The sequence below is a fragment of the Oncorhynchus nerka genome, linkage group LG18 (genome assembly GCF_034236695.1).
Source record: "Oncorhynchus nerka isolate Pitt River linkage group LG18, Oner_Uvic_2.0, whole genome shotgun sequence".
NCBI lineage: Eukaryota > Metazoa > Chordata > Actinopteri > Salmoniformes > Salmonidae > Oncorhynchus > Oncorhynchus nerka.
In genome coordinates, this window is record NC_088413.1 from 45,111,452 (window position 1) to 45,130,732 (window position 19,281).

Genomic DNA, 19,281 nt, shown 5'->3' on the forward strand with positions numbered 1-19,281 from the left:
TTCATCCAGGCCAAGGTGGCGAGACACGGTAGTGATGACACCGTAGGCCTTGCTGCCCTCTGCACCAGACAGGATGCTCTTGCCAGCATATTTGGGGTCCAAAAAGTACGCTGCGGCGTGTATGGGATTCAGGCAGAAGTCTTAACGCTTTTTGATTGTATTTCAGAACTGCAGTTTCCTCTGCTTGGAGCAACAGTGAAGTGGGCAAGGCAGTACAGGTTTATTCTCTTACATCTGCAAGCAGAGTCTGAACATCAGACAGGATGGCATTGTCTCCCTCAATCCGTGCAATGGCAACCGCTGTAGGTTTCAGGAGTTTCTGGCTGCTTACCACTCTCTCCCAAAATGCATCATCCAGGAGGATCCTCTTGATTAGGCTGTCCAAATCGGCAGACTGTGATATGGCAATTTCTTAGAGAGACTCCTTCCCCTCCAGGAGACTGTCAAACATGATGACAACACCACCCCAACGGGTGTTGCTGGGCAGCTTCAATGTGGTGCTCTTATTCTTCTCACTTTGCTTGGCGAGGTAGATTGCTGCTATAACTTGATGGCCCTTCACATGCCTAACCATTTCCTTGCCTCTCTTGTAGAGTGTACCCATTGTTTTCAATGCCATGATGTCCTTGAGGAGTAGATTCAATGCATGAGCAGCACAGCCAATTGGTGTGATGTGAGAGTAGGACTCCTCCACTTTAGACCAAGCAGCCTTCATATTCGCAGCATTGTCTGTCAGCAGTACAAATACCTTAATTGGTCCAAGGTCATTGATGACTGTCTTCAGCTCATCTGCAATGTAGAGACCGGTGTGTCTTGTCCCTTGTGTCTGTGCTCTTGTAGAATACTGGTTGAGGGGTGGAGATAATGTAGTTAATTATTCCTTGACCACGAACATTCGACCGCCCATCAGAGATTGCAATAGTCTGCTTTCTCTATAATTTTCTTGACCTTCACTTGAATGCTGTTGAACTCTGCATTCAGCAAATTAGTAGATACAGCATGTCTGGTTGGAGGGCTTTATGCTGGGCGAAGAACATTCAGAAATCTCTTCCAATCCGTGAGCATCAGAGGTGAACCAGTTGCATAACACCTTAGCTACGTACCTCCATTGACTCAAAAAAACTTCTGATTCCAGGAGGACTGTGAGCTGTTGCTATCGATAAGGTGTCTGATTCATCATTTTCACCTCTAATAGAAGTAGAGGGACTTTTGTCGGAGGTGCTTGTTGTCAGCGCTGAGGGAACTTTATGCACTTGGCCAGATGATTCTACATCTTTGTTGCATTCTTCACATATTCTTCACATATTTGGGGTTGGTCCAGTAACCGAAAGGTTGCTAGATTGAATCCCCGAGCTGACGAGGTAAATAAAAATGTGGTGTTCTGCCCCTGAACAGGGTAGTTAATCTACTGTTCCTAGGCCGTCATTGTAAATAAGTATTTGTTCTTAACTGACTTGCCTAGTTAAATAAATAAAATAAGATTTGGCACAGTATTTACAAATGTACACAGCTTTTCCTTCTATATTAGCTCCAGTGAAATGTTTCCACACATCAGATGGTTCCCGTGGCATTTTCCTGTAAAGATTGGAAAAAATAGTAAAATAACAACAAATACAATTCCATGTACAGATAAATGGTTAACCTGTCTAGGAAAGGCGTTCTGCTAGCGGAACCCCACCACAACATTCCTCTGAAAAGGCAGCACACAAAATTCAAAAATATTTTTTAGAAATATGTAACTTTAACACATTAACAAGTCCAATACAGCAAATTAAAGATAAACATCTTGTTAATCTACCCATGGTTTCCGGTTAAAAAATGATTTACAGCGAAAGCACAACATATGATTATGTTAGGTCAGAGCCAAATCACAAAAACACACAGCCATTTTTCCAGCCAAAGATAGGAGTCACAAAAAGCAGAAATATTGATCAAATGAATCACTAACCTTTGATCTTCATCAGATGACACTGTTACAAAATATGTGTATGCTTTGTTCGATAATGTGCATATTTATATTCAAAAATCTCAGTTTACATTGGCGCGTTATGTGCAGTAATGTTTTGATTCCAAAACATCTGGTGATTTTGCAGATATACTCATAAATAACATTGATAAAAGATGCAAGTGTTATTCACAGAATTAAAGAGACTTATCCTCTATGCAACCACTGTGTCAGATTTCCTAAAAACTTTACGGAAAAAGCATAATCTGAGAACGGCGCTCAGTACCCAATTCAGCCAAAGAAATAGCCGCCATTTTGCGTCAACATTAGTTAGTAAAAACACTAAATGTTCACTTACCTTTGATCTTCATCAGAAGGCACTCCCAGGAATCCCAGTTCGACAATAAATGACTGATTTGTTCCATAAAGACCATCATTTAGCCACTTGTTGTTAGCGTGTTCAGCCCAGTAATCCATCTTCATGAGGAGCGAGCACTTCCTCCAGACAGAAACTCAAAAAGTTCCGTTACAGGTCGTAGAAACAAGTCAAATGATGTTTGCAATCAATCTTTAGGATGTGTTTAACTTAAATCATCAATAAGGTTCCAACTGGAGAATTTCATTGTCTGAAGAAAAGCACTGGAACGAGAGCATACTCTGTCGGGAGCGCGCATCATGAGACCGAGGCTCTCTGCCAGACCACTCACGAAAAGTGCTCCTATGAGCCCCTCCTTTTATAGTAGAATCCTAAAACTAGGATCTAAAGGCGGTGACATCTAGTGGAAGCCCTAGGAAGTGCTAGCACATCCATAACTATCAGGGATTTGAATAGGCAATGTTTTGAAAATCGATTTCTCACTTCCTGTTTGGATTTCTTCCCAGAATTTTGTCTGCCGTATGAGTTCTGTTATACTCACAGACATCATTCAAACAGTTTTAGAAACTTCAGTGTGTTTTCTATCCAATACTAATAATAATATGCATATATTAGCATCTGGGACAGAGTAGGAGGCAGTTCAGTTTGGGCAGGCTATTCATCCAAAAGTGAAAATACTGCCCCCTGTCCCAAAAAAGTTAAGCAGTGAGATTAAACAACTCCTTCGTAAGATAAATGTTTTAAAATTAAACATGTATGGAAACAGGTGAATTAACACTCCTCAGTTAGCAGGCACAAGCAAGCAAAAACTAACTAGCAGAAATGGTTGACAAGTTAATGTTTTAAACACACTTTGCTGTAGGCTACTATTTACAAGTTAACAAAAAAATCATGTATGTCAGTATTGTAATCAAAACTTACCAGAAAGCATGTAATCCTTGGCTCAGACAGTGTAGTAGTGTGGGCTCAATAGCATCTCATTAGTACATTTCTTTGCAAAAATGTCAACCTGTTTTTGCTTTGTCATTATGCGGTATTGTGTGTAGATTGTTGGGGGGGGATCAATTGAATCAATTTTAGAATAAGGCTATACCTTAACAGTGGAAAAAGTGAAGGGGTTTGAATACTTTCCGAATGCACTATCTGAGTCATGAATTTATGAACTGACAATTGTTATTTTTCTGTATCTTTTGGAAAAGCAATTTTGCGTGATTTCAATGAATTGGGTGCGTGTATGTATCTGATAGGCCATACATTAAACCCACAACCATGAGATGGCTAGTGCCACCCTCTTACCAACATTTGACTGCATCCAGTCTTTTATGGGTGTTTGTTTACCATACTTTGTGCAGGTGAGTGTGGGCTATCTAGTAGAAATTGTTACATTTAACTTAAATTGTGTATGATTTTTTTATTTATTTATTTTTTATTTCACCTTTATTTAACCAGGTAGGCTAGTTGAGAACAAGTTCTCATTTGCAACTGCGACCTGGCCAAGATAAAGCATAGCAGTGTGAACAGACAACACAGAGTTACACATGGAGTAAGCAATTAACAAGTCAATAACACAGTAGAAATAAAATGGGCAGTCTATATACAATGTGTGCAAAAGGCATGAGGAGGTAGGCGAATAATACAGTTTTGCAGATTAACACTGGGGTGATAAAAGATCAGATGGTCATGTACAGGTAGAGATATTGGTGTGCAAAAGAGCAGAAAAGTAAATAAATAAATAAATAAAATTTAAAAAAAACAGTATGGGGATGAGGTAGGTGAAAATGGGTGGGCTATTTACCAATAGACTATGTACAGCTGCAGCGATCGGTTAGCTGCTCGGATAGCTGATGTTTGAAGTTGGTGAGGGAGATAAAAGTCTCCAACTTCAGCGATTTTTGCAGTTCATTCCAGTCACAGGCAGCAGAGTACTGGAACGAAAGGCGGCCAAATGAGGTGTTGGCTTTAGGGATGATCAGTGAGATACACCTGCTGGAGCGTGTGCTACGGATGGGTGTTGCCATCGTGACCAGTGAACTGAGATAAGGCGGAGCTTTACCTAGCATGGACTTGTAGATGACCTGGAGCCAGTGGGTCTGGCGACGAATATGTAGCGAGGGCCAGCCGACTAGAGCATACAAGTCGCAGTGGTGGGTGGTATAAGGTGCTTTGGTGACAAAACGGATGGCACTATGATAGACTGCATCCAGTTTGCTGAGTAGAGTGTTGGAAGCCATTTTGTAGATGACATGAAATCGAGGATCGGTAGGATAGTCAGTTTTACTAGGGTAAGCTTGGCGGCGTGAGTGAAGGAGGCTTTGTTGCGGAATAGAAAGCCGACTCTTGATTTGATTTTCGATTGGAGATGTTTGATGTGAGTCTGGAAGGAGAGTTTGCAGTCTAGCCAGACACCTAGGTACTTATAGATGTCCACATATTCAAGGTCGGAACCATCCAGGGTGGTGATGCTAGTCGGGCATGCGGGTGCAGGCAGCGATCGGTTGAAAAGCATGCATTTGGTTTTACTCGCGTTTAAGAGCAGTTGGAGGCCACGGAAGGAGTGCTGTATGGCATTGAAGCTCGTTTGAGGTTAGATAGCACAGTGTCCAATGACGGGCCGAAAGTATATAGAATGGTGTCGTCTGCGTAGAGGTGGATCAGGGAATCGCCCGCAGCAAGAGCAACATCATTGATATATACAGAGAAAAGAGTCGGCCCGAGAATTGAACCCTGTGGCACCCCCATAGAGACTGCCAGAGGACCGGACAGCATGCCCTCCGATTTGACACACTGAACTCTGTCTGCAAAGTAATTGGTGAACCAGGCAAGGCAGTCATCCGAGAAACCGAGGCTACTGAGTCTGCCGATAAGAATATGGTGATTGACAGAGTCGAAAGCCTTGGCGAGGTCGATGAAGACGGCTGCACAGTACTGTCTTTTATCGATAGCGGTTATGATATCGTTTAGTACCTTGAGCGTGGCTGAGGTGCACCCATGACCGGCTCGGAAACCAGATTGCACAGCGGAGAAGGTACGGTGGGATTCGAGATGGTCAGTGACCTGTTTGTTGACTTGGCTTTCAGAAGACCTTAGATAGGCAGGGCAGGATGGATATAGGTCTATAGCAGTTTGGGTCCAGGGTGTCTCCCCTTTGAAGAGGGGGATGACTGCGGCAGCTTTCCAATCCTTGGGGATCTCAGACGATATGAAAGAGAGGTTGAACAGGCTGGTAATAGGGGTTGCGACAATGGCGGCAGATAGTTTCAGAAATAGAGGGTCCAGATTGTCAAGCCCAGCTGATTTGTACGGGTCTAGGTTTTGCAGCTCTTTCAGAACATCTGCTATCTGGATTTGGGTAAAGGAGAACCTGGAGAGGCTTGGGCGAGGAGCTGCGGGGGGCGGAGCTGTTGGCCGAGGTTGGAGTAGCCAGGCGGAAGGCATGGCCAGCCGTTGAGAAGTGCTTATTGAAGCTTTCGATAATCGTGGATTTATCGGTGGAGACCGTGTTACCTAGCCTCAGTGCAGTGGGCAGCTGGGAGGAGGTACTCTTGTTCTCCATGGACTTCACAGTGTCCCAGAACTTTTTGGAGTTGGAGCTACAGGATGCAAACTTCTGCCTGAAGAAGCTGGCCTTAGCTTTCCTGACTGACTGCGTGTATTGGTTCCTGACTTCCCTGAACAGTTGCATATCACGGGGCTATTCGATGCTATTGCAGTCCGCCACAGGATGTTTTTGTGCTGGTCGAGGGCAGTCAGGTCTGGAGTGAACCAAGGGCTGTATCTGTTCTTGGTTCTGCATTTTTTGAACGGAGCATGCTTATCTAAAATGGTGAGGAAGTTACTTTTAAAGAATGACCAGGCATCCTCAACTGACGGGATGAGGTCAATGTCCTTCCAGGATACCCGGGCCAGGTCGATTAGAAAGGCCTGCTCACAGAAGTGTTTTAGGGAGCGTTTGACAGTGATGAGGGGTGGTCGTTTGACTGCGGCTCCGTGGCGGATACAGGCAATGAGGCAGTGATCGCTGAGATCCTGGTTGAAGACAGCGGAGGTGTATTTGGAGGGCCAGTTGGTCAGGATGACGTCTATGAGAGTGCCCTTGTTTACAGAGTTAAGGTTGTACCTGGTGGGTTCCTTGATGATTTGAGTGAGATTGAGGGCATCTAGCTTACATTGTAGGACTGCCGGGGTGTTAAGCATATCCCAGTTTAGGTCACCTAACAGAACAAACTCTGAAGCTAGATGGGGGCGATCAATTCACAAATGGTGTCCAGGGCACAGCTGGGAGCTGAGGGTGGCCGGTAGCAGATTGTTGTGTACACTCCTGCTCCTCCGATATCAAACAGGACAGGCGCCCTTTATCAAACCCTCTCCTTCACTCTTCAAATGTAATAAGGTTTGACGTTTACGCTGTGATCACACACCCTAACAATAGGTCCCTTATGTTTTGCTCAGGAATGGTGTTCCTAGGCTGTTTTGCATTTTTGCAATTTGCATCATGGTTATTTTCTACTGTTACAAGGACGATTTGACCTCTGAGACAGCACAGGCCCCAGCGCGGGGGGGGGGCGCGCGCCTGTGTTTGTTCTTCCCAACTCTGATTTCAGCAGTTGAGTGACATCTCAGAAGTGGGTCATATTTTCTCCCTCGGGCAACTTCCTACATACTGTTGAAGTCGGTAGTTTACATACACTTAGGTTGGAGTCATTAACTCGTTTTTCAACCACTCCACAAATTTCTTGTTGTTTCTTGTTAACCTCTTGCAGCCCCCCCCCTACTTTGTGCAATTTCCGCCTGAAGACATACCCAAATGGGGTGGGGCGGCAGACACACGCATCTCACATTTCATGACATTAAATGTTTATATATTGCTTCTAAAATAAATACAAAATCACATAATATTTTATATTATTAATTTCAAACAAGGGCATTAGCATGATAAGAACTTACCAGTCCAAAACGATGTCCTCTCCCGTTCAAAAAATATTCCTCCACAATCGCTAAATGAAGCGTCCTACAGCAATCTCTGTCTCACCTTCCCAATCAATTTATTCTAAAGTTGTGTGTACATCTGTATATCTAGATTTAGCTTTCCCTGACTTAGTCGCCATAATGATTGATATATAAACAGCTGAATCTGCGCATTCACCAAACAATAATATGCGTAGCTTCTTCCGGTATGAAAATTCAATAGCGCATGACTCTCTTTACGCTGGCGATGACTACATGGGTTGGTCTTGCAACACATAAACATGGCGTATTGCCGTTTAGCTCAGCTCATTGGCTATCTACACAGCTAGATTTCAAGATGATCAGTGGTCATTGGGTTAAAAGACAGTCAATCAACGAAATAGTGGGCAAATCATCGGTGCACAATAATGTCATTACTTGTTGTCTTCAAATCGATTTCTTTCAGTCAATACGTCCAGCGAAATGGCCCCAGGTTTGATTGTGTTACAAACCAACCAGTTGATTGCAGTGAAACCAAACATGACTGGAAAAGTCACGTTCTGTGTGGGTGATTTACCTGGAATGAGTCGTCAAATGGAATGAGACTGAATTCACTACACAAGCGGTTCACAAAATGTTTCGTGTTAGGTTATAATAACGTATTTTATCAAACAAAAGATCATTCATTGTGTAACAATGAGCATTGGAATTGCAAACAGACGAAGATCGTCAAAGGTAAACAATTTATTTTAATGCAGTTTGATTATGTTACCCCTGTGCTGGTTAAAAAATAAAAACAATTATGGGGCTCTATGCTCAGATAATTGCATCGCATTCTTTCGCAGTAAATCCTTTTTTAAATCTGACAACGCAGTTGGATTAGCAAAATTCTAGGCTTTCGATACATGTGAGACATTTGTATTTTCATGAATGTTTAATATGACTATTTATGTAGCGAGCACCGTATGTTGTGGAATTTCAGCCTGCTAGCGGGTTCCGTGCGCAGAGAGGTTAACAAACTATAAATGTCAGGAATTGTGAAAAACTGAGTTTAAATGTATTTGGTTAAGGTGTATGTACACTTCCGACTTCAACAGTATATCTTCATAAGTAGATTCCCCATACTACTACCTTCTACAATAATAAAAAAAAAAATACATTCACAGTTCCAGCACATAATACCGTGAGGAATCGAAACACACCAGTGCTCCCAACCCCCCCTGCCACCTCCCTTCCCTGGTCCTCTCCGTTCCCCCTGACTGCGCTAGCTGACTGAGTGCCTGCCTGTTGATCCTAGGAGGGGGATAGCCACTGATCCACAGCCTGGGAGAAGACCCACTACCTGGAGGTTAAATACAGAGAGGAGAGCCCTCAGCTGATCTACTACTATAGAGCACCAACTAATCAACCAACATTTGGGTAAGGACATAGGGTCCTATGTTTCTCCTCTTCCTTATTTGACAGTCCACCCTCTTCTTGAGTGTGTGTTTGTCTTTGTGTTTTGCCTCATTTTTCAGGGCTGTGGAGTGGGGACCTCCCGCCCGCTGACAAAGCTGTTGTCATGGAGACGTGTCTGGGACTTTTGCAGCACAGTAATCTCCACACAACAGAGAAGCCAATGCACAGAGGGGGCACCCAGACAAAAAAAGGGGGAGTAAAGAAAGAGTAGGGGGGGGGGGGGGTGAGACAAGGAGGAGCCCGGAGGTTAGGATGACAGAGCAGATTTAATTGTGTCCAACCAGCCAACACACAGGAGTACTACAGGCTGCTTTGCGGTTAGTTAGGGTGTTCTTTGTGGACTTGGTGTTACTAATGGGGACCTTCAGTGCTTGTTGTACATATTGTTAATCGTTTTCTCGTCAGCATGTCTATTTTGTTCTTAACCTGTTGCTTCTACTCGGGACGCTTGCGTCCCAACTAGAGCTCTGGAAATGCAAATGCGCTACGCTAAATGCTAATAGTATTAGTTAAAACTCAAAAGTTAATTAAAATACACATGCAGGGTATCGAATTAAAGCTACACTCGTTGTGAATCCAGGCAACAAGTCAGATTTTTAAAATGCTTTTCGGCGAAAGCATGAGAAGCTATTATCTGATAGCATGCAACACCCCAAAAGACCCACAGGGGACGTAAACAAAATAATTAGCATTTCGGCGTTACACAAACCGCACAATAAAATAGAAAACATTCATTACCTTTCACCATCTTCTTTGTTGGCACTCCTAGATGTCCCATAAACACTATTTGGGTCTTTATTTCGATTAAATCGGTCCATATAAAGCCTAGATATCGTTATATGTAGACTGTGTGATAAACGAAAAAAACATAGTTTCAAAACGTAACGTCATTTTTTAAAATTCAAAAAGTCGACGATAAACTTTCACAAAACACTTCGAAATAGGTTTGTAATGCAACTTTAGGTATTAGTAAACGTTAATAAGCGATAAAATTCATCAGGAGGCGATGTAAAGATCATTAGCTGTCCGTCTGGAAAAATGTCCGGCTAGAAACTCAACGAAAATATCCGGTCCTAGACCGGAGGAGATACGGTGTCCTGTATGTGTTTGACCAAGAAAAAACTCGAAGGGAAATGACAAGACTCTAGACACCGTGTGGAAGCTGTAGGTACTGCAACCTCAGTCAATTAATTGTGGTTCACGTTTATCAATGGGTTCAAGTAGCGCATGGATATATTTTCCCATTTTCAGTGATCAGTTTTTCCTGTGCTTTTCGATGTAAATGCCGTTCTGGTAAAGCCACAGCAGTGATTTAACCAGTTTTTTAAACGTCTGAGTGTTTTCTATCCACACAGACTAAGCAAATGCATATACTATATTCCTGGCATGAGTAGCAGGGCGCTGAAATGTTGCGCGATTTTTAACAGAATGTTCAAAAAAGTAGAGGGTCGACTTAAGAGGTTAAAACAGTAGACTAAGTGTCTGTGACGCACAGCCCGTCAGTGCATGGCCTGAGGTTTGTGTTTGTGTCCAGCTCGGAGTTGGACTAACTACGTAGATAGGAATGTGACTGGCATGTGGAGAAGGGGGGCAGATCCACGGATGGAGGGACAAATTCTCCTAGCATCCGGGGTCATGTGACCAGCGCTGGGCCTGTGGGAATGAGGGGTGGGAGGGGATAAATGATAATGGCGTGTGTCCTATAATGTGCCTGCATTTCATACAGAACCAGGCTAATAATGAATGTAAGCATTTTAGCCAGGTAGTCTAGGACAACAAAAACTAAAAGCGTGTACTGTATGACAGTGATAGACCATTTCGGCAAAATGAAAGAGAGGAGGATGGCCATCTTTTAAATTAGCTTTCCCTTGTGTCCTTACCTTTATTTGGATAGATTTATCGTAACAGATAAGACTTAAAATTAAGTGCAAAATCTATTGCAGATTTCAAAGTGCCGTGTGTTCTTTTCTGACAAATCATCAAGAGGATGGGTATTCCCAATGCCGTCGGAGGTACGCCAAATAAAAATGTGATTCACATTTTAAAAACAAAACTATAAAAAAATCTTCGCATTTTCAAACAGTACATTTAGATTTTCCAACGAGGCTATACATTTGCGTGAGTTTTTTTTCTCTCTCGCCTTAGTAGCCTCGTTTCACTGCCAAAAATAAAATGAAACCATCTAGTGTTCAGCGAAATAACAACACAATGTCAAATATAGGTAGCCTAGTCAAGTAATTAACATCCAATCACGTTAACCGTTACTCTCTCGCGGGCAACCTTCACTCTTGCACAGGCATTTTAAACAAAACACGACAATTTGAAAAATAAGCCAAAGGAGTTTTTTGAGCGAGAATAAAGCTGACTTTCGAGTAGTAAGACGTATAAAAGCAACATAGCATTTAATAAGAAGGGGCTAGAAGCGTCTTATATGGTGAGATACCGAGTGGCTCGGACAGGCAAGCCCCATACTGTTGTGGAGGACTTAATTCTTCCTGCTGCCGCGGATATGGCTGGGGCAATGTTGGCCCAAAAACTATACAGACAATGTCTTCATCAAACCACACTGTTTCAGTGACATTCAGTGCATACAAGCCAGTGAATTATATGTGTTACAGCTGGATGAGTCAACAGACGTGGCAGGCCTGGCACAGCTCCTGGTATATGTCCGTTAACGTTCATGGGGGTCAATTAAGGAAGACATCCTCTTCTGGAAACCAGGACAACATGAGAGGATATTTTTAAAGTACTGGACAACTTTGTGACATCAAATGGACTTTGGTGGTCAAGATGTGTTATCTGTACTGCTGGCGCAAAAGCTGCAGTACAGCCATGATATTGAGAAATATCCTTTAAAAGTTGCGATATTTAATTTTCATGAAATAACAAGTGCAATATAGCAAAACACAGCTTAGTTTGTTGTTAATCCACCTGGTGTGTCAGATTTCAATAAAGCTTTTCGGCGAAAGCTATCCAAGCATTTATGTAAGCACATCTCTCTCAGTAGACAAAATATTACAAACAGCTAGCAGCCAAGTAGATGGTCACGAAAGTAAGAAAAGCAATAAATTAAATCGCTACCTTTGATCTTCGGATGTTTGATGATCTTCGGATGTTTGCACTCACGAGACTCCCAGTTATACAATAAATGTTCCTTTTGTTCCACAAAGATTATTTTTATATCCAAAATACCTCCATTTGTTAGGAGCTTTATGTTCATAAATCCACAGGCTCGAGCGGTCACGACATCGCAGACGAAAATTCCAAATAGTATCCGTAAAGTGCGTAGAAAGATGTCAAATGTTTTTTATAATCAATCCTCAGGTTGTTTTTACAATATATAATCGATAATATGTCAATCGGAATGTAGCTTCTTCCATAGGAGAGAGAGAGAAAATGGCTGTTGCGCATGAAAAACTCTGCTGGCACCCAGCCACCCACTGACGCGATGGATTCTTTCTCGCTAATTTTTCAAAATAAAAGCCTGAAACTATGTCTAAAGACTGTTCACAGCTTGAGGAAGCCATATGAAAAGGAATCTGGTTGATATCCCATTAAATGGAGGCAAGGCATCCAATGGAACAGAGAGCTTTCAGGAAAAACAGCACTTCCTTCAACTTGATGATTTAACAAAAGCGCATTCTTGAAATAAGCACAATTGTTGCAATGTACGTAACCATAAACATCACTGCCTTTCTTAAAATCAATGTATTTTTTTAAACCTGCATATGTAGTTAATAGAAATGTAATGTTAGCAGGCAATATTAACTAGGGAAATTGTCATTTCTCTCGCGTTTAGTACAAGCAGAGTCAGGGTATATGCAGCAGTTTGAGCCGCCTGGCTCGTTGCGACCTGTTGGAAGGCCTTTTATTCCTAACAAAGACCGTAATTTGCCAGAATTGTAAGTAATTATGACATAAGATTGAAGGTTGTGCAATGTAACAGTAATATTTAGACTTAAAGTTGCGTATTTCATCTAAATTTGACCATATTAATGACCAAAGGCTTGTATTTCTGTGTGTTAATTATATTATAATTAAGTCTATGATTTGATATTTGATAGAGCAGTCTGACTGAGTGGTGGTAGGCAGCAGCATGCTCGTAAGCATTCATTCAAACAGCAGCTCTTAGCAGTGCTGGGATGCACAGCGCTGTTAATGACTTCAAGCCTATCAACTACCAAGATTAGGCTGGCAATACTAAACTGCCTATAAGAACATCCAATAGTCAAAGGTATAGGAAATACAAATGGTATAGAGAGATCGAGTCCTGTAATAACTACAACCTATATCTGCTTTTTTTGGTTCTCCAATCGGTATCGGTGTTGAAAAATCATAGTCGGTTGACCTCTTATGCTTTTGGGTCCCACTGTGTGTCTGACAATGAATGAATGATAATGAATGGGCGACATAAACCTAAATAGAAACTGATAATTATGCACGACTTCAGTATTACCTACAGAAACTGATGTTAAACTAAGATTTTATTTTAAGATTTTTTTTCTCCGACTGTAGGCCACTCCCGACCAGTCATGTTGTACAGTGCCAGAGTGGCGCAACGGTCCAAGACCGTTGCAAGCTGTGTTGCTACAGATGCTGGTTCAATACCCGTGCCAGCCTCGACTGAGAGACCCCTGAGATGACTGTAGGTTTCTGTTTTTTCTCCCTCTAAAAACATAAATAGTTATAAATAACAAACTGGCTTTATTTACAAATTAGTAACAATGTTCAAGAATGGACTGTTTCTCACTCATTTCACTTTATTTGAAAATGAAATCATGTCAAATATTTAAGGGGCATTGCACTAATAATGGCGCTAACTAGGGAAATGTTCTGTTCTTAGCGCCAGTCTGCATGTTCAAACTACAACAATGTAACTGATAATGATATCTTTATGCTTTCATTTAATAAAATAATGATAAAATACTCTTTAAAAATGCAGATGTTTATTTAGTAATGGATCCATAACGAATTACTATGGGAATAAATAACACTGAATTACAGAAATATCCTCTGTAATTATTGGCGGAGAGTCATGTCATATTTTTCCATATACCATATACTGTAGGTCTACCGTAGGTGACATGAGTCTCACTAGTGTTGAGTAGGTATTCTTTATTATAAAAAGAGCACATTGAAGTTGGAAGCAATAGCCTATAGCTATTTCAGCACCGTTTCACGCTGCTCTGAGACAAGCATGGGGACTGGTCTTGGTAAATCAATGAGATTTTTTATTTTCACTTAATCTCCGTTTGGGTATTGTTTAGACTAGAATTAGAAAATTAGGGTGCAGAAATGTTATGCACTTAGTGTAACCTTTATTTAACCTGTTATAACTACCCATCCCGGGTCCGGGAGCGTTGTCATCATCTGACACTAATTAGCATAACGCAACGGACATAAATATTACTAGAAAATATTCCTATTCATGAAATCACAAGTGAAATATAGTGAAACACAGCTTAGCCTTTTCTTAATCACCCTGTCATCAAGCAAGACAAGCATTTGTGTAAGTTTATCGATAGCATAGCATTATGCCTAGCTATCAGCAGGCAACCTGGTCACGAAAATCAGAAAAGCAATCAAATTAAATTGTTTACCTTTGAACTTCGGATGTTTTCACTCACGAGACTCCCAGTTAGATAGAAAATGTTCCTTTTTTCCCAAAAATATTATTTTTGTAGGCGAAATAGCTCCGTTTGTTCTTCACGTTTGGCTGAGAAATCGACCGGAAATTGCGGTCACGACAACTCCGAGAAATATTCCAAATTAGCTCCATAATATCGACAGAAACATGGCACACGTTGTAATCAACCGGGACAATTGGCTTTTCAGTAGGACTGAGAGGAAAAATGGCTACCTCTGTCTTTTACGCAAGAATCACTCTGAGAGGCATCAGGTGACCACTTACGCAATGTAGTCGCTTACGCTCATTCTTCAACATAAAGGCGTGAAACTATGTCAAATTGCTGTAGACACCTTGGGGAATATGTAGAAAAAGGAATCTGGTTGATAGCCCATTCACTGCTCAATAGGGACACATCGGAACGCAGAGCTTTAAAAACATGAGTCACTTCCGGATTGGATTTTTCTCAGGCTTTCGCCTGCAATATCAGTTCTGTTATACTCACAGACAATATTTTTACAGTTTTGGAAACGTTAAGAGTGTTTTCTATCCTAAGCTGTCAATTATATGCATATTCTAGCGTCTTGTCCTGACAAAATAGCCTGTTTACTTTGGGAACGTTATTTTTCCAAAAATAAAAATAGTGCACACTAATTTCAAGAAGTTTTAACTAGGCAAGTCAGTTAAGAACAAATTCTTATTTACAAGGACAGCCTACTGCTTCCTCTCTGTCGGGGAATTGAAGCACGGTCTCCTGTGTGCCCACATTCTCTTGTTCAGCCATTATTGAAGGCTATCAAATGCTTATCAAAGATGCCCTCTGGTGATCAAACTAGCACTAACAAGCATTAATGCTACCAGTGGTTCACACTTAATAACGTACCATAGAATTCTGCAGCACCATGCAAGCAGTACGCTGCAACTTTTAAAGGAGGAACCATAGTGGAAACGCACTTGCAAACAGTTGCTCCCGATGCCACCTGTGTACACTGCAGCATCCACCTAGAGGCTCTTGCTGCCAAGGGACCGCTTGAAAGATGTTTTGGACACTACAGTACAAATGGTTAACTTTGCAATGATATGGGCAGCGACCATGTAACGCTTTTACAACATACAGAAGTGTGCTGGTTATCAAGGGGCAAAGTATAGACACGTTTTTTTTAAAATTCAGAGACGGGCTCATAGTTTTCTTCACTGACCATACTTTTCACTTGTCTGACCGCTTGCATGATGACGAATTTCTTACACGACTGGCCTATCTGGGTGGTGTTTTTTTCTCGCCTGAATGATCTGAATCTAGGATTACAGGGACTCTCCAACTATATTCAATGTGCGGGATAAAATTGAGGCTATGATTAAGAAGTTGGAGCTATTTTCTGTCTGCATTAACAAGGACAATACACAGGTCTTTCCATCCTGGTTTGAATTTTTTCTGTGTGCAAATGAACTCAAGCTTACGGACAATGTCAAATGTGATATAGTGAAGCACCTGAGTGAGCTGGGTGAAACGGACGACACAACTGGATTTGTTATCCCTTTCATGCCCTACCTCCAGTCCATTTACTGATATCTGAACAAGAGAGTCATCGAAATTGCAACAATGAAAATATCATTTAATCAGAAGTCACTGCCAGATTTCTGGATAGGGCTGTGGTCAGAGTCCTTTGCAACCACGTACCTATGTGAGAGTGGATTCTCGGCCCTCACAAGCATGAGAACTAAATACAGGCACAGACTGTGTGGGGGAAATGATTTAAGACCCTTCTCATTAACCGGTGGTGTTATTCACAATTTTCGATTAACAAATGTTTTATATGTAAGATGGCTAAATAAAGAGCAAAATTATTTATTATTATTTGTGCCCTGGTCCTATAAGAGCTCTTTGTCACTTCCCACGAGCCGGGTTGTGACAAACTCACACTAATTCTTATGTTTAATAAATGTATTGTATAGTGTGCGTGTGGCAGGCTTACAATGATGGCAAAAAAAAAACATTTGAGTGCGCGCTCACCCTGGTGCTAGAGGGGGTACGCAGCTCGAGGTTGAATGTTTGAAGGGGTACAGGACTATAAAAAGTTTGGGAACCACTGATCTAGAGAGCAGAATAAAAAAACAAACCTTGATATACCAAAATTATATCACTTCAACAAAAAATTGTAAATGGCTTATCCAACTCCAGGATAAGCAATTTACATGCACCTTTTGATATTCCTCTCACTTTTATCCCTGAACCCATGAATAAACAGTATATTCCTAATTTAAATTCGTATGGGTTAAATGGAATAGTGACTGACTGTAGTAAGGCCTATAAACTCACATGTAGCGTAATATAATATTGACTCCTGCAGAATTATGCATTTCTTGCAGTAAAATAATATAACTAATGTTAATTTTGTCACAGGAACAGGAGTGAGAAAATGTGATTTCTTTCAGCTTCTCTTGAGAAAATAGGAATGTGAGTGTGACACTGTTATTCAAGCAGACAGTGTTCCAACCACACATAATATGTATCCAAGAGGAACTGAAGTCAGAAACATGTTTCATAGTTTTCTCAGCTTTTCATTTCCTTAAAACCAGTCAAACGGATGACATTTGGACATTTTGCACAGGAAAAGAAATTCTGCTTTTAAAATAGTTTTTTCTCCCCGGTCCCTAAACGAAACTGACAACTTTACAGGTGTTAGATTACTAATGCATTCATTCTATCGAAATACATTATTCTGGTGAGTACTACTTTATTTAGTCTTCTAGGGCAACAAGTTGACATAAGAGAAGCTGAATGTGTTGAACTATAGTTGACAAACAAATGGCAAACCATGTCAGAAATTATAATTACTGACCAAATGTTGAAAATGATAAGCAGAAATGTATCTAAATAAGAGGTGAAAGTAGATAGTTATATCAGTCCATTACTTTGACTGACCTTCATGTATTAATGTGGAAAATTTCAAGAACTTTGAAAGTTTCTTCAAGTGCAGTCGCAAAAATCAAGCGTTGTGATGAAATTTATTTTTATGCTCTCATGAGGACCGCCACAGGAAAGGAACACCCAGAGTTACCTCTGCTGCAGAGGATAAGTTCATTAGAGTTACCAGCACCTCCGATTGCAGCCCAAATAACTGCTTCACAGAGTTAGTGACACATCTCCACATCAACTGTTCAGAGGAGACACTGTGAATCAGGCCTTCATGGTCAAATTGCTGCAAAGAAACTACTAAGGACACCAATAACAAGAAGAGACTTGCTTGGGCCAAGAAACACGAGCAATGGACATTAGACCGGTGGAAATCTGTTCTTTGATCTGATGAGTCCAAATTTGAGATTTTTGGTTCCAACTGCTGTGTCTTTGAGATGCAGAGCAGGTAAATGGATGATCTCCACATATGTGGTTCCCACTGTGAATCATGGAGGAGGAGGTGTGGGGGTGCTTTGCTTGTAACACTGTTGGGAATTTATTTAGAATTCAAGACACACTTAACCAGCATGGCTACCACAGCATTCTGCAGTGATACGCAGTGATAACTCCATTGTGTCCTCCTCCCAGAGCGCTAAGAACCTTGGCGTGATCCTGGACAACACCTTGTCGTTCTCAACTAACATCAAGGCGGTGGCCCGTTCTTGTAGGTTCATGCTCTACAACATCCGCAGAGTACGACCCTGCCTCACACAGGAAGCAGCGCAGGTCCTAATCCAGGCACTTGTCATCTCCCGTCTGGATTACTGCAACTCGCTGTTGGCTGGGCTCCCTGCCTGTGCCATTAAACCCCTACAACTCATCCAGAACGCCGCAGCCCGTCTGGTGTTCAACCTTCCCAAGTTCTCTCACGTCACCCCGCTCCTCCGCTCTCTCCACTGGCTTCCAGTTGAAGCTCGCATCCGCTACAAGACCATGGTGCTTGCCTACGGAGCTGTGAGGGGAACGGCACCTCAGTACCTCCAGGCTCTGATCAGGCCCTACACCCAAACAAGGGCACTGCGTTCATCCACCTCTGGCCTGCTCGCCTCCCTACCACTGAGGAAGTACAGTTCCCGCGCAGCCCAGTCAAAACTGTTCGCTGCTCTGGCCCCCAATGGTGGAACAAACTCCTCACGACGCCAGGACAGCGGAGTCAATCACCACCTTCCGGAGACACCTGAAACCCCACCTCTTTCAGGAATACCTAGGATAGGATAAAGTAATCCTTCTCACCCCCTTAAAAGATTTAGATGCACTATTGTAAAGTGGCTGTTCCACTGGATGTCTTAAGGTGAACGCACCAATTTGTAAGTCGCTCTGGATAAGAGCGTCTGCTAAATGACTTAAATGTAAATACGCCATCCCATCTGGTTTGCGCTTAGTGGGACTATCATTTGTTTTTCAACAGGGCAATGACCCAACACACCTCCAGGCTGTGTAAGGGCTATTTGACCAAGAAGGAGAGTGATGGAGTGCTGCATCAGATGACCTGGCCTCCACAATCACGGGACCTCAACCCAGTTGAGATGGTTTGGGATGAGTTGGACTGCAGAGTGAAGGAAAAGCAGCCAACAAGTGCTCAGCATATGTGGGAACTCCTTCAAGACTATTGGAAAATCATTCCAGTTCAAGCTAGTTGAGATAATGCCAAGAGTGTGCAAAGCTGTCATCAAAAACAAATAATATATTTTGATTGAACACTATTTTGCTTACTACTTGATTCCATATGTGTTATTTCATAGTTTTGATGTCTTCATTGTTTTTGTACAATGTAGAAAATAGTAAAATTAAAGAAAAACCCTTGAGTAGGTGTCCAGACTTGACTGGTACTGTAGTTTATTTTATTAAAACACATGGTATGTCTATTTATGGGGAAAATACATGGGAAAAAATGTAGACTGGCCGAACAATGAGCGACTGAATATCCAATGTTCTCTGTTGGTTATGTGAACTCACCGGGGATAAGGTTGATGCTC

The 19,281-nt window shown here is 41.8% G+C and overlaps 1 protein-coding gene across 4 annotated transcripts in view; it reads left to right on the forward strand.

Moving 5' to 3' along the window:
- LOC115145962 (protein PALS1-like) overlaps window positions 1–19,281 on the forward strand; it is a 62,737-nt gene that overhangs the window by 16,212 nt on the left and 27,244 nt on the right. The window contains exons 2-3 of one of the 4 annotated variants that reach the window (XM_029687681.2): window positions 8,563–8,684; window positions 13,239–13,368. The exons of 2 other annotated variants lie outside the window; for them this stretch is intronic. The gene's annotated coding sequence lies outside the window, so the exon portion shown is untranslated. The remainder of the gene's footprint in view (window positions 1–8,562; window positions 8,685–13,238; window positions 13,369–19,281) is intronic. One more of the 4 variants, XM_029687679.2, reaches the window with a different exon arrangement.